This window comes from Amblyomma mixtum, chromosome 7, assembly GCF_055824585.1.
Source record: "Amblyomma mixtum isolate Tamu chromosome 7, ASM5582458v1, whole genome shotgun sequence".
Classification (NCBI taxonomy): domain Eukaryota; kingdom Metazoa; phylum Arthropoda; class Arachnida; order Ixodida; family Ixodidae; genus Amblyomma; species Amblyomma mixtum.
Window position 1 is genome coordinate 129,445,586 of NC_143018.1, and position 26,248 is coordinate 129,471,833.

At 45.3% G+C, this 26,248-nt stretch overlaps 1 pseudogene; it reads right to left on the minus strand.

Annotated features, from left to right (window-relative positions):
* The window catches only part of LOC149337572 (putative sodium-dependent multivitamin transporter), a 60,272-nt pseudogene extending 35,020 nt beyond the window's left edge, over positions 1–25,252 (minus strand).
* Positions 25,253–26,248: the final 996 nt, after the last annotated feature.

A 26,248-nucleotide genomic window follows, 5' to 3' on the forward strand; every position in this document is an offset into this window, starting at 1 on the left:
GAAATAACAATATATCTGCGAAGCCATTTCAATCTCATTATATTTCATCAAACAGAATACAGATATCTCACCTGATCGAAGCGTGTGATAGTGCCAGCCAACATCGGGTCGCAGTCATGGTACCAGTAGATCAGCGCCAAAGCCGTCAGTGATATTGTCGTAATGAAGAACATTGTCATAGCTGCTCCCGCACACACAACACTGCAAAAATTTGTGGGGAACGCTAAGACATCTGTGGCAATAGTGTGCCTAGTCGCTTGGCTCTGTTTTTATGGAAGTCACGCTGAAACTTGGATCACTGAACTTGTGGCGTCACTGCATCAGGACATGGTGGTAATGAAACCTCTCTCTGTTCTTTTTTTTTCTTTGCTGTACACGCCAAAGGCATCCTACCGAGCCTCCGGCACCGTTGTGAACGAAACTTCTGTTGCACTTTTGCACGTCGTGACTGGCCCTCTTTCTTACGGATGGCTACCGTGATGTGAAAATTGTTTGAGTGCAGCATAGGACGGACCAATGCTTGAGAGGGGAAAAATCACACTTCCTTTTCTGGCGGCATTTGATTGCAAGGCTGAAATTGTCGGCCTTATTGCACGAAAAGTGGAGCAATGCTTCATACACTCGTTTGATATTGAAAACTACTGAAAGAGACAGAGCTCAAGTGAAGCTTTTGTGCTATTCTTTCGTCTATAATCACAGAAAATGTCTATTTCAGCAGAAATACAAAAACTTAAATTATTATACTAGTCTGTCAAAGAGTGAATCAATTACTGGCCTTCTTGCACTGTTGACGCTTCTCGCCGCCAGAAACCTCTGGACGACAATCTGGTCTATGCCATCCCGCACCAGGTGGAAGGGCACGGTGGCGACGGCGTGCGCCCACACTGTCTCGTCGTCTCTCAAGTCGGCGTCAAGTCTGCGGAAGCGGGATCAAAAATGAAAAAAAAAATATTTGCTTACCGGACATTCATAACTTAAGCTAGTGAAGCGTATTAGTAATGTAGGGGTGCGTTTATTAGGAGGCAGGGATGGAGGCAGGGATGGCGGGAAGCGGTTTCGGAAGGCGTGAAGAAAACAGTTGAATGAGTGACGCCGGCACAGGAGAGGGGTACGAGGGCAGCAGAAAACGGAGGAATGTCGGTATCAGTCGCGACCACAAGTTTGGCAGACTGCGTAGGTACGTCGCAAAAGGGAGCGTCACACAGCGGAGAAAAGGCGATTTCAGCTCGAGCGCAGTAAATAACGGCACGATGGGTCGAAAGGAAGTCACATCCCAGGATGATGTCGTGTGAGCAGTGAGACAGCACAATAAACTCGATGGTGTACAAAACATCGTGAATGAGGACACGGGCCGTACATGCGGCTGAGGGATGAATGCGCTGTGATGAGGCGGTGCGAAGCGAAAAGTCAGAAAGTGGGGTAGTCACTTTGCGGAGTCGGCGGCAGAGAGCTTCACTTACAACAGATACTGCAGCGCCCGTGTCGACGAGGGCGAGAACCTTGGCACCTGCCACGAACACTACGATTACATTAGCGGGACGACACGGAGGACTTGAGGAGTTCGAAACAAGTGCAGTTCTTGCCCCCGGAACTGCGGCTGTTAGTTTCCCGCAAGTGCGGAGCTAGAACGCCGCAGCATCGGAGAAGGGGAACGGCGTCGAGGGGAAGGCGATCGGCGAGTGGTGTAAATTTGGCGATCAGGGGAAACAAAGGGGGGACCAGGTGGACTTCTCGGCGAGGATAGTTCGGCATCGTACGGGTAGGAGCGCAGATCAGGTCGAGAAGGCGGAAGGCGCTGGCGGCAAAGCCGCGCGACATGGCCGGGCCGACCACAGGCGTAACAGATGGGTCGGTTGTCCGCAGTACGCCAGGGATTCGTAGGATGTGGGCGAACTCTTGAGAACGGAGCTTGAGACGGGGGCTCAGACGGCGGCGGCGGACGGAAAGAAGGGGCGGCCTGGTAGGAATCGGGTGCCGGCGTATGTCGTGGCCTGGCCACTGCTTGGGCGTATGTCAGGGGTGCTGTCACAGGCGGGAGCACAGGGCTTGACGGTAGCAGGTCAGCGACTTGGTCTTGCACGACACGGCGAATGGTAGGAGCCAAAGACGGGGTCGGGTCAGGAACTTGGCGGGCAGGGTCTTGAAAATGTGATATGAGGGACAGCTGGCGAGCGACCTCTTCAGGAACGAAGGCTTTGATTTGGTTGAGAAGAGGGGAGTCCTCAGGAGAAGTACCGCCCAGGGCCAGTGTAGAGAGGGCCTCGTCGCAGACACCGGCACGCCGTGTGGAAGCGCGCTGCTTGCGGAGCTCGTCGTAGCTCTGGCAAAGCTTAATAACCTCCCTGACGGTGGTAGGATTTTTCGCGAGGAGCATCTGAAATGCGTCGTCAGCGATGCCTTTGAGGATGTGGTGGATCTTGTCCGCTTCTGGCATGGCGGCGTTGACACGTTTGCAGAGGTCAACGATGTCCTCAATGTAACTTGTGAAGGTCTCGTCGGTGTGTTGAGCGCGGTCCCGTAAGCGCTGTTCGGCACGGAGCTTCCGCACCGCAGGGCGGCCGAATACTTCCGCAAAACTCTTCTTAAATAGGGGCCAAGTGGGTAGGTCCGCCTCATGGTTTCGAAACCAGAGGTTCGCCACGCCCGTGAGATAAAAGATGACGTTACTCAGCTTGATAGTGTCATCCCATTTGTTGTAGCTGCTCACTCGCTCATACGATGACAACCAGTCGTCAACATCTTGGTCGGCAGTGCCACTGAAGAGGGCAGGGTCACGCTGCCGGATGGCGCCAGAACAAATGACGGTGGTTGAACTGGCCGCCGGTGTTGGGGCAGTCTCATTGGCATGGTTGACACAGGCGGCAGCGTACGGTTCCGGAGTTCCAGGTTGGTAGGGGACGAACCCAGCACCTAAACCAATTGTAGGGGTGCGTTTATTAGGCGTCCTCAAGAGACCGAACCGCTGTGCAGGGTCTGGCAGCGTAGACGGGCGTAGCCAGCACCAAGAGAGCGGGGGAACTTCGTCGTCGTCAGGCGCAGCGTAGTGTCGGCGCATAACTTCGTCGTCGTCAGGCGCAGCGCAGTGTCGGCGCATGGCGGTAGCGGAACCTGTCACAGTTGGCACACTACAGTAAAAGTATTCTTACGGGGAGAGCTGTTAGGCGCCCGCTCCAGGGTTCCAACAATGCTAATAGGAGTAGTCAGCATAAAAGCTGGGAGGCTGTTGGAAACCACCAACATACCGTGCATACCGTGGAAGTACGGGGGCATGAAGCGAGATGCGAAATACGTAACCAGAGCGTGAGTACCGTTGACGGAGAAAGCCTTATCGAGTATGAGAAGTGTGGTAAACGACTCTGGCGAGTGTGATGGGCGTTGAAGTTGCAGGCTATGGAACCAGCGTAAGAGGTGTTGCCGCGGGAATCACTTGGTTAACACGGTAGGAGCTTTAAGCAAGATTGGAGGGCGTAACCAGAAGGTTGTTACGGTGGGGAAAATTCGGAGGGCAGATACTGTAGAAAGAGTATTTCAATAGCGCAGTGGGTAACTGCAAGAATGGTATGGTGTGAACCATCCGCAAGGTGGTTACCGTAGAACGTGGAAGGTACTGCAACAATGGAGGAATGCACAAATGTAGTATGGTTTGCACGGGAAGAGCTCAGAGACTGGAAACCCTGGAATGTAAAGGGACCCCGAAATTTCATCATCTATTGCTCGATATAGTGTTAGACATTGGAAACCGTGCTCGCAGTCTTTTTTATTTTGTGAAAGAGTGTTTTTTACGTTTGTTTCAGAGACATACTGCCCAACATCAACGAGTCGCGTGGATGCAAGATCTAAACTACACGATGCCGAAGAATTTACTTTCAAAATTTTCTTTTTCTTTCAGGTAACTGTTCCTGAAGTTCTCGCCTGTCGCCGTCGTACAAAGCGCCGCGCATTTTCCTACAGAAGGTTTTGTGTTGAACGATAACTATTAAACTTTCGCAAGCTCGTGTTTATGATGCTGTGTTGCAGCAATTGATTTATTTTCGTCCTTGATCAGGTGCGCTTTTTCGCATGCTTTTATTTCTTGCATCGGCTGCTCCAAGGTCTTCGCGATCCTTTTTGGCGTTTTCTTTGAAATGTCCATCCTTTTCAAAAACTACATGTACCGAGCCTCAGGTTGAGGCAGTTCTGTGCAAGAACATGTGCTCTAAGATGGAATCGCAATATTTTGGGTTGGCACACTTTGGGAAGTTTAAAAAAAACGCACATGCACCACAGGGAGAGCAGTGCACACGACACTAACTAGTTAAGGAAGCTAATTATTAATACCTGGGGGAATGAAACCCCCAGAGATAATAGTCGTCGCAAGCCGCACAGAGCCGATTGCTTAATTCTAGGACACCTGTCTGCTGCTTCGAGGAGAAGCATATAATAATCGCCAAGACAGTTTGCATCAATAATAATGCACTTACCGGCGGTAGTTAAACACAAAATTGGGAAGATTTGCCGCTAAAAATAAGCGCTATTACGCCAAGGTGGACTCGACGGGCCATAACCTATTACGACGGGGACTTTTACGCACCCGGCCAAGAATGCCGCATTTAGATGGAGGCAAAAAGCAAAGGCTTCCCCGTGCTTTCCATTCTCAGTGCACTTTTTGAGCGCCATGCGGAATACATTTTTCCGGAGTACAGTACTACAACGTCCTCTGCACATCGTCTGCCACTTCCGGACGCTAATTCAGACAATCTACAATTTTCACTACTAGTGAAACGCGCAATGGCTACGGCGAGAGTTCACTTCATTTGGTCCCTAAAATATTTTGCTTAGGACAGGACGCCGACGCGGCCACATTTCCTCGCGTACACTCCTTTTATTCTCAAGGCTTGGAAATAAGTAGACAAGCAGCCCGTGGCCATTGAAGTGAGGCACGGAACTATGTTAAGCATGGCTAATTCAACCTATCGATTCAGGTAACGCTACTATGCCCACGCGCATTAGCAAAACTTTTTGCACAAGCTGCGTATTGTGAAGGCGCCAAACATGCAGCTTTTTTTCCTTTGATTACAACGTGATTAGCTCCGACCGAGGGAGTCTTGCTGGAGCCTAGGTATGCCTTAAACTTCAGCATCCAACTAGGAGAACGTTTTTTGTCGAGTATCGTTGCAAAATGGCCACTAAGATTTTTCACTATTACGTCATTCATGGGCAGCTGAAGAGCGGAGTTGAAGCCTTCAGTTTAAATCCTTCGGTCAAAGTTAAAGAATTAGTTTTTAGAAAAAGTTTCAGGGACTGATTTTACAGTCTGCTCCAAAAAAAAAATGAAGCAGATTACCCATTTTCCCCAGCTACCGTGGAATTTTTTGCGCAATTTATCTGTCTATCATTACTACTGTTATGCGTTAGAAAGAACACTGTTAATGAACCCTGCGTTCTTTTGGGCTGAAACAGTCTCCTTTGATTGCATACATGCCCAATTATTATATAGAAGCTCTAATTTCATCGAAACAGCCATGATGCAACTAGTTCCAATCCTACCCGCAAGTCACAAAAAAATCCTAATGGGCTGGATCTCCGCAGTACGACACACTTCGCCAGACTCTTGATACAAAATTTTGCCTCAAGCGTTACAAATGGAACATTAGTCAATAATCCAAACAACTGCCCGATACAAATATTGTGATTGCATTTCAAATCGCCAGCGCATAAGGGGGTGTAGAAATTGAGCAGTGCGAGATCAAATACTGCTATTTCATGACGGTAAAATTTTAAAACCCTATATTAACCTGCGGAAGTTTAAGCGTTCTATTGCAATTAACACTACGAATCCTAAATTTAGGAACATGTCATTTGCATTAAGCATTCAGCTCATTTTTAAAGTCCAGACATGTATAACGCGGTGTTTTTTGTATTTTGGCAACAGCAAAGTTCACTTCCAGGTTAGCAAGTTTTAAGTTTCAAAGAGATGGCGTGGCTGACGAACCAGGTCGAGCACACTGCAGCCTTAAGGCATGTCGACAGTACTTCAAGAAAGATAATCCAGCTGAAAATACGAAATTTCAGCATTCTAGTGCGCCGTAGGTTAAAACAGAAGTGTCTTCAGTGTAGTAACTAAACCCTAACCTAATTCTATTCTCATAAATAAATAATCACACTTAAGTACGCGCTTCGGACCACAATGTTCTGTGCGCAGTCACCCCCTGGAGACATCACAAACGCAAAGGTCGCAGAGTTTGCTTTGCTTACCTGGTATTGCACTTAAAGAGTGCGCACTGATGATTTCCGCTTTGGGTTAGGGCAAGCCTTCACTGGATGCTTGCTTATTTTTTGCATTTTGGTATTTGTTATTTCAAAATTTTTATGTGCAGGTTCTGCGCTTGGCAAGTTCGAAACAAGAATGCCGCATGGGAACACTTTGTCTCGTTGTTATTAACTGCATACTTCGGAATTTCTCAGCAGAAATTCGAGTTTTACATCAGCTTCTCTAGCGAAAACTGGTACGAAAAATTGATATCACATTCAGCGTAGGGCCTCAGATTTGTGCCAAATTTGCTTTTACAACCAGCAGATAAGTTACGACGGGTCCAATATTTAGGCGTATTGCTACCTGGTGAAGGAAGACAGGAAAGAGTAGGACACGAGGCCAGGAAAACATTGGTGAGTTACTTGGAGAAACAGTTTAACCTCATTCCGTAATTTACCATACTACTTTGAAAATCAACTAGTTTTCGAAGCTGACGCTATTGGCGATGATGATGAAGATTAATTTTTATGGGCAACGGCATCTGCGGCCAAATATCGCCATGGCGCAAAGTATTTTAGTTTTCTGAAGATGGGGTTGAAGACCCGTTTTTCAAGCTTTTCATTCTGAACAAGCCGAGCGCAAGGCCTGGGGAAGCTTGCACTCATTGCATTAGTGGTGGGTACCTGGCGACACTGGGGATCGAATTCCGCGACTCCCGCATGCGAGGGGGATGCTCAACCCACTAGGCCACCGTTACGGACGACAGTATTAGCCAGACTTCTTTTCACTGAAAATATAGAGGCGCCTAGAGATTACTCGATCATACCAGATAAAAAAATACTGCAAGCATGCACTAACCTTAAAAGGTAGTCCCGGCTGATGAAATCACCTAGAGGTCTTAGCGGGACTTCCAGGTGCGCCGCATCGTACACGATCTTGGCGATGATGATGAACGGAGCCGCGAACAGCACCACTCCCTGGACGCAGTCAGCCCACACGACACCTCGCAGGCCGCCCTGTAAAAGCCATTGTCTCCTGATTGCACAGGAATTGTATTTATCCCTACGTTTACAAAAACGTTGTCGGCAACCAAGTTTTAATCTTGATAAAAAATGCACTTCTTAGTATCAAGTTCTTTACCTGCCAGGCAGGCGCACTGTTCATGAGGAGGTTCATTTTGTGAATTTTAAATAACTGTCATAGGTGTCCCCCCAAGATTGATTCTCGGTCTTTCAATTTTTTAGATTGATGCTAATAATGTTCCTTATTGCATATTACGTGTGGATGACACAAACATTCTCTCTTCTGAGAAGTGTGTAAATTAACTGTGCAATTAATGGCACTCTATTTCACGCTCAGAAGTGGCCATGATAACCACTGAATTATGAAATCTGTTAAGAAAACATCATAAACTGAAAAATCATTTCCCTTTATTATCGCATGGTCCTATCGATACGTGGAGGGAAGCCAAATATAAGGACGTTAAGATTAACGCGGAAAATTGGGCGTGTTGGTACATGACTTGAATAAATAAATAGCAGCGCAAGGAGACAAGGACAAGAAGAGACAACAAGGACAACAAGGAGGCAACAAGGTCAGCGCCGTCCTTGTTGTCTCTTCTTGTCCTTGTCTCCTTGCGCTGCTATTTATTTATTCACGTTAAGATTACATATCTTAGGTTGGGACAACTAAAATCCAATTTGAAAATAGAAAATCCAATTCGAAATTAGAAGCGGCCCAGGAGTAATGATAATTTTTCCACCCGTAGGTGGGGAAAAAGGAAAAAAATGCGAGGAAAGCTAGCATAGCCACCCACATCGGGGGGAGCGGGCTCGGGGGGGGGGGGGGGGGGGCTCCCCTGATCTCCTGGGAAGTAGCGGAAAGGATTGGCAAAATGGATGGGATGAATGGTTGTCAGAAAATGGGTTATGGGAATTAGGGTGGGAATGGGGACAGCGAGTTGTTTGATCTGATCCTTGAATTATCTCAACTACATTTCTGGCCTGCCTGGCCAGGGAACGGAGGGCGTCAAGATTGCCTATGGTGCGGCCCCACTGACGGGCCCACCCACCTATCCACAAAACGCAACGGGCTCTGACCGCCGGAGACAGGATAACCTAACTCGGGGTCAGCTACCTGGGGCCCCTCCACGACGGGGTTTGTTTTCGACCTACCAGCTATTAGCCGTCGAGTGCTTTTCGCTGTTTTTCACACCCCGGAAGTATGCGTGATGTGATCCAACTAGTAGAGGCTTAGGTCGTCAGCCTGTCGGCCCACCGGCCCTAGGCGCCATGACCTAACACCTTCGGGGGGGGTGAGGGGTCCACCCTGTGCTTCGAACCAACGAACGTGTTACTGAACCAACTAACCATGCACTTATTTTCTCCCCTAGCTTGCTCCTCTCCTACTGAGGAGGGTGTGTTCAAGGGTGGGCTGATTGGGCCATAAACCAAGAACGCAGCTTAGGGTGAGATCACCCGGGCCTACTCCGCCGGCACTCCACAACATCGACGATTTTCAGTGGAAGTTTCAACGTCGTAGTACGCCCTCCTACTCGGCATCCCGCAATGGCCATTACATCCTTGCGGTCAGCCGTGAGGCCGCTTCCCCGAGTCGTCGTATTAGAGCGTGGCCACTGTGAACCCCTGTGCGGACCTGGTTTCTCTGGAACCAGAAACCGGCGCGTCGGTAGCCAGACTTGCACGCCCCCGCGCACGGAAGGATGGAGCATGTGTTTGAAAACCTTTTCAGTTTGGACATGCCTTCCGTTCAGGATTTCGTGGGACCAGCCTAAGTATAAATCCAGGCCTGCCTCCTCTCAGACATAGGACCCCACGAGCGGGACAGGCCCTCACATTCGCCTGGGAGCCGCTGCTACTGCCATGGGGTTCGCATTCCCCAGAGGATGGCTCACGGCCATACCCATCCCCACTGCTTGCGTTGCACCGGTACAAAGCCTAGTTGCCGAAACTACAACCGACCGTATCCGCTGGCGGGTCAAGAGCAGGCCGCACAGTCGGATTTTCCCCATGATGACAGATACAAAATAATTTTAATGGCGGCTGGCTTGGCATGAGAGCTGCGCCATGACTGCGGACGTAGCGCGAGTACTCCGTACGCACCGCTGCTTCTTTCTCCGCCTTCTTCGTAAATGTATTTTCATTTACACTACTGACAACGGTACATTCGTTAATATTCAACTAGATGTTAAATAAAAATTTTGTCACTCTATAAGCCAGCTGAAGATAAAATCTGCATTTGGAATCAGCGTATTAATGAGTTTTTCTGTTTTTTCTTCAACCTGGACGGTATTGCTGTACTACGCATTTCTTCACACGCACTATGATTAGGGCATTGTCGCATGGGTGCATCACTCTCATATGCACTTCATCCAGAACATTGTAAATTTGGTTATCCACATCATTAGCAGCAGTTGACATATTTCCAGTCTTATGCCTTTGCTACGTGAGTATAATATTTTATCATTATTAATTCTTTTCAGTACAATCCAGCTATCAAGAGTTTTAGTTTAACGAAGAAGCTTTATTTTCAATTTGCTGAAAAAAGACTGCAGAATAGTAACGTCACTGCCCCTCACGAATATATTTGTTACAAAAAGCTTTTACTGCTTATAGAAAACTTTCCTGATTTCGCCTGCATCTTTTCTTTCTTATAGATAGAAATAGCCCATGTCCTGGCGTATATTTAAATTACATTTAAATATTTTTACCAGCGTAGAAGTCCTAAGACCTTTCTGTTGATGCCTTTGCGATCAGTAATACACCGTACGCGCTGCGCTTTCACTCGGATCCTTTTTGCATTTCGTACAATGTCCTGTATAATGAAACATATGAAGGTGCGGCTACACTACGCACTAACATTCCCGAAAGCAGATTGGAAAGCCGTCACCGTAGCTTCATTGGTACTGCACCGTGCCCGAAATTTCGAGTTCCATAGTCCGGATCCCACCGAGGGCTTGCGGTTGTTTTTTCTTCTGCTTCCTTATGAAGTATCATAAGCAATAAATTTACTGCCCTATTTATCTCCAATAAGTTAATATCGCAGTTGCAAAAAAAAATGGCTGAGGCTTAACTTGGTTAAGCCTGGACAATGCGAAGCATCATCGTCTCGCGTAATTTGGAGGCGCACAACCACAGCGACGGCGCGAGGTGGGCCCCCGTTTCTCCACTGTCGTGACGTCATCGTGTCACGTGGTGTGACGTCATGTATCACGTGATTTGGAGGCGCACAACCACAGCGACGGCGCGAGGTGGGCCCCCGTTTCTCCACTGCCGTGACGTCATCGTGTCACGTGGTGTGACGTCATGTATGACGTGATTTGGAGGCGCACAACCACAGCGACGGCGCGAGGTGGGCCCCCGTTTCTCCACTGTCGTGACGCCATCGTGTCACGTGGTGTGACGTCATGTATGACGTGATTTGGAGGCGCACAACCACAGCGACGGCGCGAGGTGGGCCCCCGTTTCTCCACTGTCGTGACGTCATCGTGTCACGTGGTGTGACGTCATGTATCACGTGATTTGGAGGCGCACAACCACAGCGACGACGCGAGGTGGGCCGCCGTTTCTCTACTGTCGTGACGTCATCGTGTCACGTGTTGTGACGTCATGTAGCACGTGATTTGGAGGCGCATAACCACGGTGAAGGGCTGAAGTGGTAGCTAAAGTAGTATGCTTCGCATAAAAACCTCTATGCTCCATCGTGTCGTTGGCTGTTGGCTTCCGTCGTTTATTTGCCAATAGCACCTCTTTTCCTTTAACTTGTCTGCTTGTAGGTAATTTCAGTTCCGCACTTCGATTTTTCGCCCTGATAACCATTTGTGTCACAATAATTGGTGTGGGTAATTCGAAATAAACTCTGTCTTGAAGCAGTTGGTGAAACTACGCTCAAATACTTGTGATTTCGTTCAAATCACCAGCCACCACAGATCTGTACACGACACAAGGTCAAGCGACCTCCCTCCTACAATTATGGAAATTATTGTAATAAGGATGCCGGATCTTTCTGCTGACAATACAGAGGACGGTGTAGTGGTGGGGACGCACTCGTCCCCTATGGTTCGCTTTCCCGCAAAGCACCCTTAACTGCTTGTTTGCGGTTAGCTTACCTGCAATGCGCCCTCCTTACTTGTGTTTCTTTAACTAACAAGAGAGGGCGCTCACTTCGCAGCAACACGAGCGCCACGGATGGCATGTTTGCTGCTCGCACGCGGGGGAGAGACGGTCTTCTGCTGGGGCCGGGGAAGCGCGCGGACGTGCACGCGAGCCACTCCGCTCTTCTCCGGCTGGTGCGAACCTTCGTGGGGAGGAACGTTCACCCCGCATCTCGTCCTGCCCAGCCTCGGAGTTTTCCTCTGCCCTACCGTGGGCGAACATTCTCTCGTAACCGTGCTGGTGGGTCGGACGTCCTCGATTCCTCAGCGTATTTTGTTTCTAGCTGGCGTTGTTGTTGTGTTAGCAATAAATGCTTTTCTGTGCCAGCCAGTGTGTCATTGCTTTGTTCCCTCAGAGCAAGGCCCGCCGTGGTCGGCGTGCGCTCGGTAGCGTACGCGACCACTGGGTGAGGTCCGCGCAGTTTTTGCATTCAGTCATCCGCGGTTAAACGGGGAGAACGTATTTCTCTCCCCAATTGAAACCCCACAAAGTTCAGCGCTTCATGTGTGCGTGTTTGTGCCTCTTCTTGTCCCTCGTCTTCGCGCAGTTTTTTTGGCAATAGCTATAATACGATCGCATTGCAATAATTTGAGGGTCCTATAGGTAGCCTAAGGGAAACTCTGAGCCGCAAACATGCTGATAATGCCACTGCCACTGCAGTGGCAAAACCGAGCCAAAAAAACTGTTTTTCTCCTTAGAACGAAGAGAAGCGCAAAATCGCAACATGCAGTCGAGTGTAATAGAAACCGTGGAGTGGATATTTAAAGAGGAGGTCCTAAACGTCCCCAGCGTCATCGATGTCGCGGTGCTGTAGCAGCCGCGAATACGTACCAAAGCAGTATAAGAAGTTCCAAGAACGCCGATCATCAGGGCGGATGCAAGCAATGGAATTCCAAGCGCTAAAGAAAGAAAATAATATTAATTTCCTAAAACAAGCTTCTAAACGGGCAACAAGTGGCACTGGCGTTATTCGTTCATTGCTTTCATATGTAAGATGCACGCCTCAACATCACGCGTTAGCCGGGACTGTATGTGGGCAATGTATTCAGGAAGGGTGGAATGGTGGATGCCATGGCGGCGATAGTCAGGAGCCGGTAAAGATGAGACCAGGAAACAGTACGGTGAGAAAGATGCCTCACGTGCGATTCGTGTTTACGAGCTTCTTTCGTTGGCCACTGGTAAGACTGGCTGGTTGGGATTTGAAAAATTTACTAATACTCATTGCTAGCCTTGACTTTGCTTACGATACCATAGGGGGCCGTCGAGCGCTGCGAGTATATAGAGCCCTCCTGAAAACACCACTTGTGTGCCTAAAATCAACCAGCTGGTTAAATAAAACTAAACATATGGGCGCACATTTCAGATATTATTACATACATAATTATGTCGGGTCTCCACGCTTTAATGTTATTAGAAGTCACTGGGACGTTCTGAAATTGGATGATGGTTGAGTGCAGAAACTTCTGTGGAGCTTTGTTGCCCGTTTGGTTCAAAGAAAAAAAACGACGTGTGGGGCATGATGCACCGTCGACAATGTGTTTAAATTATCATATAAGACTGATATTTTTCACAGGCGAAGATTAAAGTGATTGTTTCGGGGGCGCGACATCGCATCCGTCATGCGCTTACCACTGTGTTTCGCCAAGGTCCTGTACCATCCCTTTTTTTTTCTTTGGATGTCATCCCTAGGATAAAGCCTCCAAGCATGCGCCTATCAAGATCAATTCTAGCTCTACTGGTGCTGACGATGCAACGATGAAAAGCAGCTGCGTACCACCTGCGCATCTGCCTCTTAGCGCGCCTTCAACCACTCTGGTGATCTGGCAACAAGGTCGCACTAGGAGCACTATCTCGAGGTTGGGGGGGGGGGGGGGGAGAATTTACTCGACAGTTTCAAGCCGGCCAGACTGCGCGACATCGCATCGGCCGTGCGCTTATCACTGTTTTTTGCGCTGGTTAATTACCGGTTTTCCGCTGCATGCTATTGTCGACCCAATCGATGTATTATTGCGGTGACGTGCCCCGACGACTTGCTTGGTGTTGCGAAAAAGTGTGTTCCTAGCTCAAGTATGCTCACGGTCTGTTATGTCAGATTTTACTGTTATTATGCGGTGATGCTGAGAGCAACCCCGGTCGCGGGTTTGATATACACTAGATGAATTCTGATAACGAATTTATTAATGACATTTACGCTGTAATAAACCGACTACAACTTCGGCAGTCGCAGTTCCCTCAGGAACGGCATGTGCTTTAACAGCAGCAGGGCGCTACAAGTACGTCCTTGAAAAGCTTATTGAGCAGGCTCGCTACACTAGAGAACGACATGAATTCCTGGCCGCAAGCGCTGGTGATTCAAACGCCTCATCTTGTGTTGACACATTGACCAGAGACGTTTCCCATCTTAAGCCATGTTTTGAAGATGTTTGCAATAGGTCGCGCAGCAATAATTTGCTTATTCGATGTCTAAATGACTCCGCAACAGAGAGCTAGTCTCAATCTTAATAAAAATGTGCGCAAATTCTTCTCGTATCATCTTAACCATAATGTTCCACCGGAAAGCATCGAAAGGGCTCATCGAATAGGTAGCTTTGTTGAAGGCAAGGTCCAACCGATTCTCGTTAAAGTCTGGAGTTAAAAAGTCAAAGACAATGTCTTATTGTGCGGCACTAAGCTAAATGACTCTAAGTTTACCTGAGACTTCGCGCCCGCAGTCAGGAAGGCATGCCTCAGACTCTCAAAATGCGCACGTGACCTCGCTTTTCCTTCCACGTTGCGATTGGATGAGCTCCTCGGCAAGAAAAAGTTTTTCCATTAATCTGAACATGACCAAGAAGTCGAGCTTCGAGAATGACAAAAAGGCAGGCAACTGCCCGCCCGCCCCGCTGCTCGTGCACACCTTTCATTCTATGCTCTTGGCGTCATTAAATTTTTAATTAATCACTCTCATCGTGAATTGCGCAAGTATCAAAACTAAAACTGATGACTTTGCTACTCTTGTTTCCTCAGTAAAACTTCATGTTAGAATTGGCACTGAATCATGGCTAGATAATTCCGTTCTTAGCTCTGAACTATATCCCACCGATTATGGTGCCTACCGTAGCGATCGAGGGATCTTCTTAATTGTTGGCCAGTGCTTTAGCTCTTCATTAAAAAGAGCGCCCCTAGTTGGTTGCCAGTCAGTATCGTGCAACCTTCGCCTATACAACGAAAACAATTTGGCTATTGGCCCAGTCTACCATCCTTCTTCCGCTACTAACCCTGACACTTTCAGATCGCTGTCTGAATTTCTACTAACTTAAAAAATGACTTTCTTTTTGATAGGGACCTCAACATGCCTGATTTTAAATGGGTAGACTGCAAACTTCTTCGTACGAGCCATTCTTCATTGTATTCATCCTTTTATGAATTAATTACTACTAATTACCTATCACCCAATTACTCGAACTAACACATGATTTATTCCAGAGCATTGATAACCAAAAGCAAGTTGACTTGATTGCACTTGATTTCTCTAAGGCATTTGACAGAGTAAGCCATAAAAAACTAATTAGCAAACTTACATCAACTTTAGGTGACGGCCCTATTATCAACGGGATCGAGGACTACTTAACTAACCGATCTCAGTATGTTGTAGTTAACAATGATATTTCTTCTATTGCGCTCGTTACGTCGGGAGTACCCCAAGGGTGCGTCCTTGCTCCACTTTTATTTCTCATCTTCATTAATGATCTGCCCTCTGACATACATGTTAAAATTAAACTTTTTGCCGATGACTGCATCCTTTACAACGAAATTAACTCTATAAATGACCACGATGATTTAAACAGCGCCCTTCAAGAAGTGGTAATATGGTGTCACAAATGGCAAATGGAACTGAACATTAAAAAAACAGCCTTCTTATCTGTAACCCGTAAAAAACAAAGGTCCGAATATGTGTACAGCATCAATAACATACCGCTCACCCGAGTTCACGAACACAAATACCTTGGATTAATCATTTCACATGATCTAAGGTGGGAATCACATATTAACAGCATAGTATCATCTGCTTTAAAACGATTGTTCTTCCTTAGAAGACGGCTTCGAGAAGCGCCACCGGAGACCAAACTGTTAGCATATAACACATTTATACGATCAGTTCTCGAATATGGAAATACGATTTGGTTTCCCTACACACAACAACTCATTAACAAACTAGAAGGAGTGCAGAGAAAGGCAATTAGATTTATCTTTAACAAATACAGGAGCAGTGATTCACCATCCCAACTACTAAATCAAGCATGTATTCTTACTTTACAGAAACGCGCCAGACTAGCACGACTAAAATTATTGTTCCAATTAGTTCATAACACATTAAACATAGATACTTCGTTATATATATCTGTAGATGAATCCAGACCATCCCGGCATAAGCACCCATTAACCCTTAAAGAGTACGCATTCCGAACCGACTGTTTCAGATATTCATTTTTCCCGCTTGCCATAAAAGAATGGAATAGTTTGAACCCCTCTATTACTACTAATACATCTTTGCAGAAATTTGTAACTTTGGTAGAAGAACAGTTGAGCGATAATTAAATAGATAATTAAATCATAATTATTCAAGTACAACAGACCACTCGTATCACTGCATGTAACAGCATCTTTATGAACATATTACTTACAATGTATAAAATTGCACCCTTTTCTGTGAAAAATATTCTCTCGTTATGTGTTTTATTTTCTGTTATCTGTGTTTTTTTTCCCATGCTCATGTAATTACTTGAAAATAACAGTGTTATTAATGTATGCCATTCCATTTGTATTCGCTTTGTACCTTCTTACTATATGCCCATCCTGTAAAAATCCCAATGGGATTGACAGTATGTGAAATAATTACCTATATCAGTACGTCAGTGGGCTTGCAAGGGAAACTGAGCACTCATCTTTAGTGTTAGATTTACTGTTCTGCACCCGGCCATCAGTAGTGCGTAACACTGTGATCGTACCACAAATAAGCGACCACAGTTGTGTTGTCGCTAATGTTTGGCATTTTTCGTATTTAATTCCAAAAGCTCGACCTGGAAAGGTTATCTTTTTTAACAAGGGCGACGATACATCAATGAAGAACGAACATGCATCTTTCATTTCTGACTTTATTAATCTAAGCCAGAATTAAAATTGTAGTTCCCTTTGGGAAGCATTCAAGAAGGAGCTGCAATGCATAATTGATCAATATGTACCATCTAAAAGTCTTTCTGGAAAGTGCCGCAGCGACGAACCGTGCTTCACACGGCCGACCAGACGGCGTATCAGGAAAAATCATCGCCTTCTATAATCACACACAAAAAACGGTGCTGTGCAATATTGCAGTCAAATCATGCTCTTGGCAGCACACTAAAAACTAAAATTAAAGCTCTGTAGGATAACTTTTTAATGACTTGGTATCAAAAGTGCGTAATAATCCCAAGAAACTGTGGATGTTTTTTAAACACAACGTAAACGGACGTGAACCAGTCGGAGTCCCGAGTTTAGACCTCGATGGTGAAGTTATCACTAATGATGGTGATAAGGCATGCTCCTTTAATGCTTTTTTTAAACCTGCATTTTCGCCAAGGTACATCGGAGAACCTCAGTTAACTCGTGAATCTCTCACTGAAACCATGTCTGAATTGGGTTTTACTCACCAAGGTGTGTTAAAACTGCTTAGTAACATCAATTGATCTTCTGCCAGTGTACCTCATGGTGTTTCTAACTTTGTCATGCGTGAAGGAAATCTCTAATTACTTATTCATCTTGTTGCGAGCATCTCTTAATCCGGTGCCTCTGCAAAATGACTGGAAAAATGCTAATGTGGTACTAGTGCATGAAAGTGGCTCCAAAAGCTCTGTTGTTAATAAACGACAGATTTCTTTAGCCAGTGTGGGCTGTAAAACGTTAGAGCACATAATATATAGCGCCGTCATAAAACACCTTTACTCATGAGTATTTTACAGAAGTTCAGCATGGCTTTAGGTCAAGTTTTTCCTGTACTGTTGATTTGCGTGATTTTAGTAATGATCTGTTTTCTTCCTTCGACCGCGGCTCTCAAACATATTGCGTATTTATAGATCTTAAGAAACCTATTCACTCTGTGACTCATTTATTACTGTTGCTTAAGTTAAGTTATGTTGGTCTGCACTGCACTGTCATCGATTGGCTTCATTCGTATCTTCAGGGCCGCATGCAGCATGTTTTGATTAATTTGTTCACACCTAGATCATGTAATGGTTTCCTTAGGTGTACCGCAGGGGTCTATTCTTAGACCCCCCCCCCTTTTTTTCTGATTTATATCAATGATATTGTTTTGAATCATACCTGGAATGTTAGGCTATATGCTAAAGCCTGTGTCATTTATCATGTTCTGGAAAGTTCGTCTGATGCGTTAAAACTTCAGCAGAATTTGGATTCCATCCAGTACTGGTGCTCAAAATGGCCAATGTCTTTGAGCGCTACAAAATTTCAGTTTATCTCTTTCACTGGAAAGTGTCCCCCACTACGAACAAGTTACTCATTACATAATGTTCCCCTGCAAAAACGTACCTGAATCTAAGTATCTCGGCATTTATTTTACATCTAACCTGACGTGGACGCGGCAATTTGAGTATATTACATCCAAAGCCTGCTCAATGCTTCATTTCTTAATACGAAATTACAATAAAGCACAATATAATGTCAAACAGCTCCTGTATTTCACTTACATACGACGAATTCTTGAATATGCCTGACCTGTATGAGACCCCAAGTTTGCTTACTTATCTTACATGCTCCAGCGCGTCCAGAATAATGCTGCGAGATTTGCGTCCAATAATTACACCTTCTCTACTAGTATCACGTTTCTTAAAACCACCTTGGTTGGCGATCTTTAGTAAACTGTAGGAAACATTTCAGGCTGCAAATGATGCATCACCTCTATTTTGGAAACTGAGCATTGACAAAGAGCGGTACTTGCTTCAACATCAATTTTTTTAGACGACTTCATCATCAGTGGGAGATCCGAGCGATTAAATGTAGGACAGATATTTACAAAACCTCGTTCTTTCCACTGACTATCAATGAGTGGAACAGGCTACCAGCCGGCGTCACGGAGCTCTGCACGGAAAATCAATTCCGCGCATTGTTATCTGATGTGTGACATGCGCGTCTCTTTCATTTGATTAGTGTCAATGTATTTATGAAGCGCGATTTTCCTCCTTCAGTGCATGCTTTTCCTCATCTAATATTAGTTGTGTCATTGTATTTTTGTTATCCTGGCTACTTTCGGCCAAACGAGCAGAAGTTTTTGTTTCTCCTCCTGTAATAATGCCTTCGGGCGCTGAAGGTCTCTGTAATAAAAAATAAAATAAATAAATTCGCAGTTATACACAATAGGGAATGAAGCTTTCTAAGCAGCTGCTTGATGCAAAAATACTTATCAAATGTAGCGTTGCCGCGGTGACTCTGTGGCTGTAGTGCTCGGCCAACACGGACGATGCGGGTTTGATCCCAGCCATGGCTGTCGCATATCAATGGTGGCGAAATGCTAGAAGCCCGTGTACTGTACGATGTCAGTGCACGTTAAGGACCGCAAGCGATTGAAATTATCCAGAGTCCTCCAGTACGGCGCCCGTCATAGCAAGAGTCGCTTTTAGATGGTAATCACCATAGAATCTGGCGAAATGTTTTAAATAATTATGTCCCCATGTATTGATAGCTCTCTTTAGTTAGCTTCTATATCTGGTTAATATCATAAGACACCCAAGGTGGAAGCGTCCCATGCAAAGCTGATTGACTGCACCTGCGCTTTCCCTTACTCAGGAACAATGCTGTGCTTCTACTCTTTCGGTGCCATTTACCCTGTTCATAATTTCGGCATTCACCTGTCGGATAAAAGGTACATCGCGTATTTTAACTTGTATCGGAGTGTGACCTGTGCCGTCATTTTTTTTTTTTTGATGAATCGTCGCCCACTCTTAAATGGACCTTCGGCTGCAGCATCTTTGAAGCAAATAATATTACAGGTGGTGAAAAGTACACTACAGTTTAATAAATTAGGCAGAATGACGAAAAAGAGCGTAAATGCCAAATTGCAGGGATATGTTAAATTCTCATTTTCATCAGACTAGTGGCACCGAAATTTCAGGATGCCTATACATCCGCGCTCTATGCCAGACCCTTATCGTGCGCTGAGAACAATTGGTTTTTTTTTAACGTGAACTAGTGTATGAGTAGCGCTCCGCAGAGTGGTGCAAAACACGATTTTCGCATACAAGCTCAGTTCGCAGTGCAAATCCGCAGACGCAGCAGATCGCGGTAGAGATTTGCGATGTACTCAACCAGACGAAATAAATGCTCACCAGTGCTAGACCATCAATCGTCGCTTTTGGTGTTTAAATATATTCCATGAAGATACTTACTTGTGGACATACCAACTGCTGCACTGTAGACGCTCACTGCCCCTAATGTTTGCTGTAAATGGCAAAAATAGGACCCAAATAAATGTTTGTAATCCGACGAGAAAAGAAAAGCCTGATTAAATCCCACCCAGAAGAAAAGTACACCGAGTACAACATTTAAGTAGTCAGTTTCCGAGCAAAAGTTTCTCCTTTAAAAGGAGCCCTTACCACATGCGGACAATATGACTAAATTAATGACATCGGTAGTTAAATACTCAATTATGTAGAATGATCGGACTTGAAGCCCTAGACGAGCAGATATACCGTTAGAAATGGAAACATCGAAACAAAGATTTGTAGATTAATGCTAAATTCTCCGAGCCGCATATGAGCCCTGCAAGAGAAATTGAAGAAACTCAGAGTTCCCGATAGGTAGATTTTTTGCTAGAAGAGTTACCTCACCGTTATCGCAGTGAAATGCAACGTGAAACTAGCGACAATTGAACGGTAAGCAAGGACCGCTGGCAGCGCACTTCTTTAGATTTGATTTTAAGTTTTCATTAGGGACTCTTCAAACGTTAAGCGTTTACATGCCGGCCACTTACACTGGAGAAGAAATAGATCACACAGGCCGACACTCCCACGCTGCTTCCGAAGCGCATCCGAAGGTACTGGACATGGAATGCAACAGACACAGAAAGTGCATACGTACAATCATTCATTAGCTTCCACCTAAGCGCGCACATATGGCTTCAAATAAAAGCTAGTCAGATTTCAATAAAACAACTAGGCTTCCTATGTTGTCCTCCGGCTGCGCTTGAGTGAAGGCTTTTGAGTGACTGTCCTCGTATTATAAGTCAACTTCATAATGCGGGATTCTCTTAAACAACGAACTAACACTGTTCTAACTCGTCGATGTGGATCAACTCAGTCTCGCCCTACCATCTACTAGCTCTCTCAATTAGCTGAGTTGGTGTAGCGACTGGCGCGAACAGACGGTTAACGCAAGGTCAAAGCAGGGACCAAGACAAACTTTTAGCTACGTGCGAAGTTTTTCGTACCATTTACAGCTCTCTCCATACGGGCACGACTGCGTTTGGGCGTAAGCTAATGCATCAGTTCTACCCTCTTTACGAATCCATTCGACTAAGGCTGTTTACCCTAAACATTGGACTAACTTCACCATAAGTAAATTTGTTTTGTCCATGAAGGGATTTTATTCTCGTAGCACACGGTAAAACCAACAAGCTTGCGCTGAGATGGCCCAGCGATCTATTATCCAGCCATTCCAGTCGTTAATTATTGTTCGGTTTCGTGGCCTACTCAGATATTTGGTTTTTAGGATTTAGAGAGAATTCCTGTTGTTTGAGCATGAAGTTCGTAAGAAAGCTTCCTACAATTAACGCCAATTATACTGCGGTTTATTACGGCAGCATTTATATGATGCCTTAGAATTACCGGGAGTAGGTCCTTGTCATTAATACGATGCACTCTTGAATTCTGGTTTTTTCAGGCTTTGCTGCAGTCCACCTCTTTTATGTACTGATTTCCTATTATACTCGCTGGCTGTACTAAAACAGTATTAGGCTGTAGTTTTCATTGCTGTTATTCACTAGATTTTACTAAAGCTTGGACAAAAAATGTAGCTGCTGCTCAACTCACCTGAGCCAGGATATAAAGAGCGAAACCTCCATTAAGCATAATTCGACACGGTTTCACTTTGGTTCATATTGATTGTTTCCAGACTTACGCAAGTGTAAATCACGTGATGCATCACGTCCCACAAGTGAAAGAGCGAGCGTCCAGAGTGGCGGTGGCCGAAAAGGGGGACATGACTGCCAAGCGCAAGAGCGAATCACGTGGCACGTCAGAAGCCACAGCTGGCGAGGAAGAGTGGCCGACCAGCAGCGAGCGCAGGAGCGGACCTCACCGCCAAGCGAGCAACTATGGCGACAAAGGTGAAGATGATGGTCGAGGCACCTGCCACGCGCTATTTTCCACCTGCAGCGCGCCGCCCGTTAAAGGTCAAAGCTAAGAGCCAGAGGACCTTGACGCTCTGCGTGGGAGTAGTCGAGGTTTTCGCTCTAAAACTATGCGTTGGATTTTGCCTTTCTTTGGCTTCAACGCAGCGTCAAGACATTGGCACTGTGGTGTAGGAAGCGCGTTACAATAACTTTTTGCCTTAAAATGCGCAAGGCGGCTGCATCCGACGCTGTTTCTGTTCTGTTTGGCACTAACACAAAATCACAGAGCATTGTTTACCGGCATGTGTGCCGTAGAACTATGCACCTTTCGAGAAATGCTGTGCAGAATTCACATAGTAACTTTACGTACATATGTGAAAAAAAGTCGCTTTCATCACGCGTCCAGTTTCGTTGGGATATTTTGCTCTACATAAGAAGGTAGCAGATTTAAACTAACAAAAAGGCAGCTGTCGCTGAAAGATCAACTTCTAGGCACGATTCTAGTCAAACAATGCGGTCAACGCTTATGCCGTTTAAGTGGGCTAAACGAATGCAGGTTTAGAATGAGGGACATTCAAGCCCGCATAGCAGTCGAACACTCAAAATCATGCGGGGTAAACCAGCGCTTCGAAAAAAAGCTGTGTATTAATATTTGCGGGACGAAAACGGAGAACGAGGGGGGGGGGGGGGGGCTATATGCACATATATTTAGAGAATAGAAATTTGACTGCTTCCTTCTCAGGAGGTATCTTTTCTGAAGTGAAAGAAGCAGGCGTACTCTGTTCCACGTGAGTGTCACCCCAGCATTAAACATAAGGAAAAAATAAATTATTTGGCGCACTAAAGCTCCGCAATATGGCTTCAAAATGCAAAAAATTGTGCAAAAAGATATCACAGGAAGCGCTGCGATCATTTATAGATAATTATTTATTTAGGTTTATAAAATAGGTGATGTGTCACAGGTGACGCTTTCGCTACTATGCCTTGAAAGAACCCTTTCAGCACATCTTTTTCCGTTTGCTTCTCAACTGGGCCGCTTAAAAAGACAGCTTTCATTCGGACTTCACAATCGGCAAACTACAAAATTATTTGCAGCTCACATGACATGCAGCAGTTGGCATCCTTTTTCTCAACACACATAAAAATACGCATGCCACCAAAAGGTAGTTTCTTTAAGGTAGTGTCAGCTCTATGGCGGAGAGAATGAAAACCTGACTATTTGGTTAAAATAAAAGTGAGGGAGTGAACCAATTTCAAACTGGAGTGCACTGGAAGACCATTCTCAATCGTCAGCATGGTCCTGCGTACTATCAGCAAGAAATTAAGCTTAAATATGAGAAATAAAATACCCACAGAAAGTCACACACATACGAGCTCTTGCACGTGAAAGGTAATCGCGATTGACTTACACTTCTGAAGGAGAGCCTTCGAGCTTCCAAATGAAATAATATGTTAGCATTGTGATTTCCCCTTCTCACTTTTTCTCATTTCGCTATCCGCGTTTTAGTTTTACCTGATAGTACCTCTTTTTTCCACAAGGTCGGTCTCTACTACACTATTTTTAAATTTTGTGCCTCAAGATTTGTTGGCGCAGTATATTCTTGTGTTTCGAAAATACGCCCTTCAAAGCTTGCTGATAACAGTTTATTCTCTACATAAATATACAGCTAGGGCCCATCAATAAAACTGACTAAAAACGAAGAGTGATTAAAATAGGCCAAATATATAATTTTTCGTAGACCAAATGGAGGCGGGTTTTTGCTCTCTTCAATGTTTCGGTACCACATTTGGTCAAGAAATAGCTGGTGCATCGTTATGTATTGATTCTGCCAAGAAATAGCTTGAGGTTCACTTTAGGTTGGCTTTACATGTATAACCTTATCAAACTCAAAATAATAGCCGATGCTTTCTAATAAAGTTTTGCCACTCAATTCGGACTTCATAACCAATATTTTATTATGGCGGTGTCGTGATGCGCTTGTGTTCAAATGGCTTACACCGCTTTACATTATGATGCCGTTGCGACGCACATTCCCGGCGAAAAGTGGCCTTAATCTGCTGCGTAACTATACGGCCTAGGGAAATTTTACTTCCGAAAACGGAAGAATGCGAAAGCCCTAAGTTATTCAGTTTTTGTTCATAATATCACTCAGGTGAGTAGAGTAGAAAATTGTGTGGGCCCTAATTATTGTCCCCGTGTCACCCTCTGCGGACAATCACTGCTTATGCGACATGATCATTAATCAGGAATTTAAAATTTTGTTAGCTGGAGGACCCTTTTCTTGTTGGCGCCTATTTTTTACGCGCAAATCTTGTGGCTTTGTATTGTAACTGACGATCTGCTTACAAGTGCTAGGTTCAATGCAACGCCCAGTAATATAGTCTGTTTTAGTAATATTCCCGCATACTGCTTTCTATAAATATTTCTCGATGCGAACTAGGCCTTTCACATTTTGTGTGAAAAACATTACGTTAAACAGAGTGCTTATGTGTGAACGCCTGAGAGTATTATGCAGTTATGAAATCGACATTTTCAATATAAACTTGCTATCCCTACCGTGTAATGCCGTAGTGCGAGGCTTTTTATTAATTTAGACGAACTAGGGTGGCTTAACATGTGCTGACATCACACTCAGCCAAACGGAACTCAGGAATTGGCAAATCTCCACAATTTAAACTAAAATGCATACATTCGCGAGAGAGGAAGATTGGGCATAAAAAAGCTCATTGAACAAACTACGACTGCCAAGAAGCCACGAATCATTTCGCAAATCTGTAGGCCATATTTGGTTAAAAAAGTTATTCGCTGAACTCGTCATTTGGTCACAATGCTCTATCCGTCGGGAAGCGTTACCGGAGCATCGAAATCAAACATCCCACCATTCGTTGGCACAATGAGCATCATGTCGTCTCCAATTTCTCCAATTCCACGCAAAAGCATCACAACGTTCACTGGGTAAATTTCTGCTCAGAGGCTAGCGCTGCGTGAAAAAACATAACCCTCCAATATTAGTGCATAATAAAGTGCTCTTAGCTTCATGCTTTTAGAGCTCCTCTTTGCTGATTCCAGAGGCTATCCGCAGTTTTCCAAGAGATACACATGTGTACCTCGAAGACTGACGTCACCTTCAGTCGGTAGAGTGCTGGCAGAAAGAAGAATACGATGCATGGCGTCGTCATCGCTATGGCAACGATGTCCCAGAGGAAGTGCATGCCATAGGCGTACTGATGGGCCGACAGGCTCACCACGCCGACTCCCGAGGCTCCCGACGTCAGCATGGACAGAGCGAGGGACCAAGCGGGGAGGCTTCGGCTGCCCAGAAACACTTCCTCTTGCCGTGCTTGAGGGGACACAGAAGAAGAAAGTTCTTTGTCGCAACCTTTGGCTCTGCTGGTGGCACTCTTGCGCATAGAGTAGTAAAGTCCCAGTGCTACGCTTGAAGCCGTGAAAGCAAAGAAGGTCGCGTAGTCGACGAGGTGCAGGGCCATCATTGAGTCTCTTGTGCGTTTCCGAGCGCGTCTCCACTTTGGGCTGCGCAGCACTCTGTAAAATTCGACCATAATCTATTGCACCAAAATACATTCGATTTCGTGAACCTCGACTTTAAAGCAGCCTCTTCAGAGTGAGCAAATTGTCGAAACAGCCAAAATTTGTTCGGCGACGCTCCGAGGGTAACTGCGTTTTCTTAAATCTAGACACCAATAAGCATATTGTTTAGTGAGGAGCACACGCCTCTTACTAATTAAGGAGACTAACAGTAATAGTTAAAAGTCAACTAATGGATAGTAGTCAATGAGCTTACTACTTAGTATGTCTAAGCTGTATTCTGATGGGCTACACCGCTGATAATGATATGCCGTAAAATAGGCTGTTCCAACTGAAACAGCATATTTTACAAATTACAGAACGTCATAATTGAAACACGCTCCATAAGGAACAACAGGCTACGGTATTGGTGTTACAGCGTCTATTCCGGTAAGACCTGTTCAAATTCTGGCTGGTTGTTTGAGAATTTAGTTGTTCAGCACTCAGTACGAAAACACAAAGACGCCAATTCCCCCCCATACACCCGAAATTGTTTAGGTGTCCAAACTATATAAACTATTTAACAATAAACACATTAAACCAGAAGGCGCTGAACAGTGGCGAAAACATCAAGTAAACGTGTTTTGATTCGAGGTTACAATCAACACACTCAAGCACCAAGGACATAAACTAGAATGTATTGATTAGAAAAATTTTTCATTGTCCTTGAAAGGTATCAGAAAGGAACGTATTACCAAGACCATTCTTAAAGTGAGCCTCCATGAAATTCAAGCGCTCGTCAGCAATAATTACAGCTTGATACAGGAAGGAGAAGCCTTTTTCATGGGGTCGACCTCTTGTCACGTAGTCAGCGCGTGAGACATCCGGCTGTTAAATTTATTGTGTTAATCATTTCATGCATTAGGGAAGGGGTATGGTATGTTAAGTCGTATATCTTT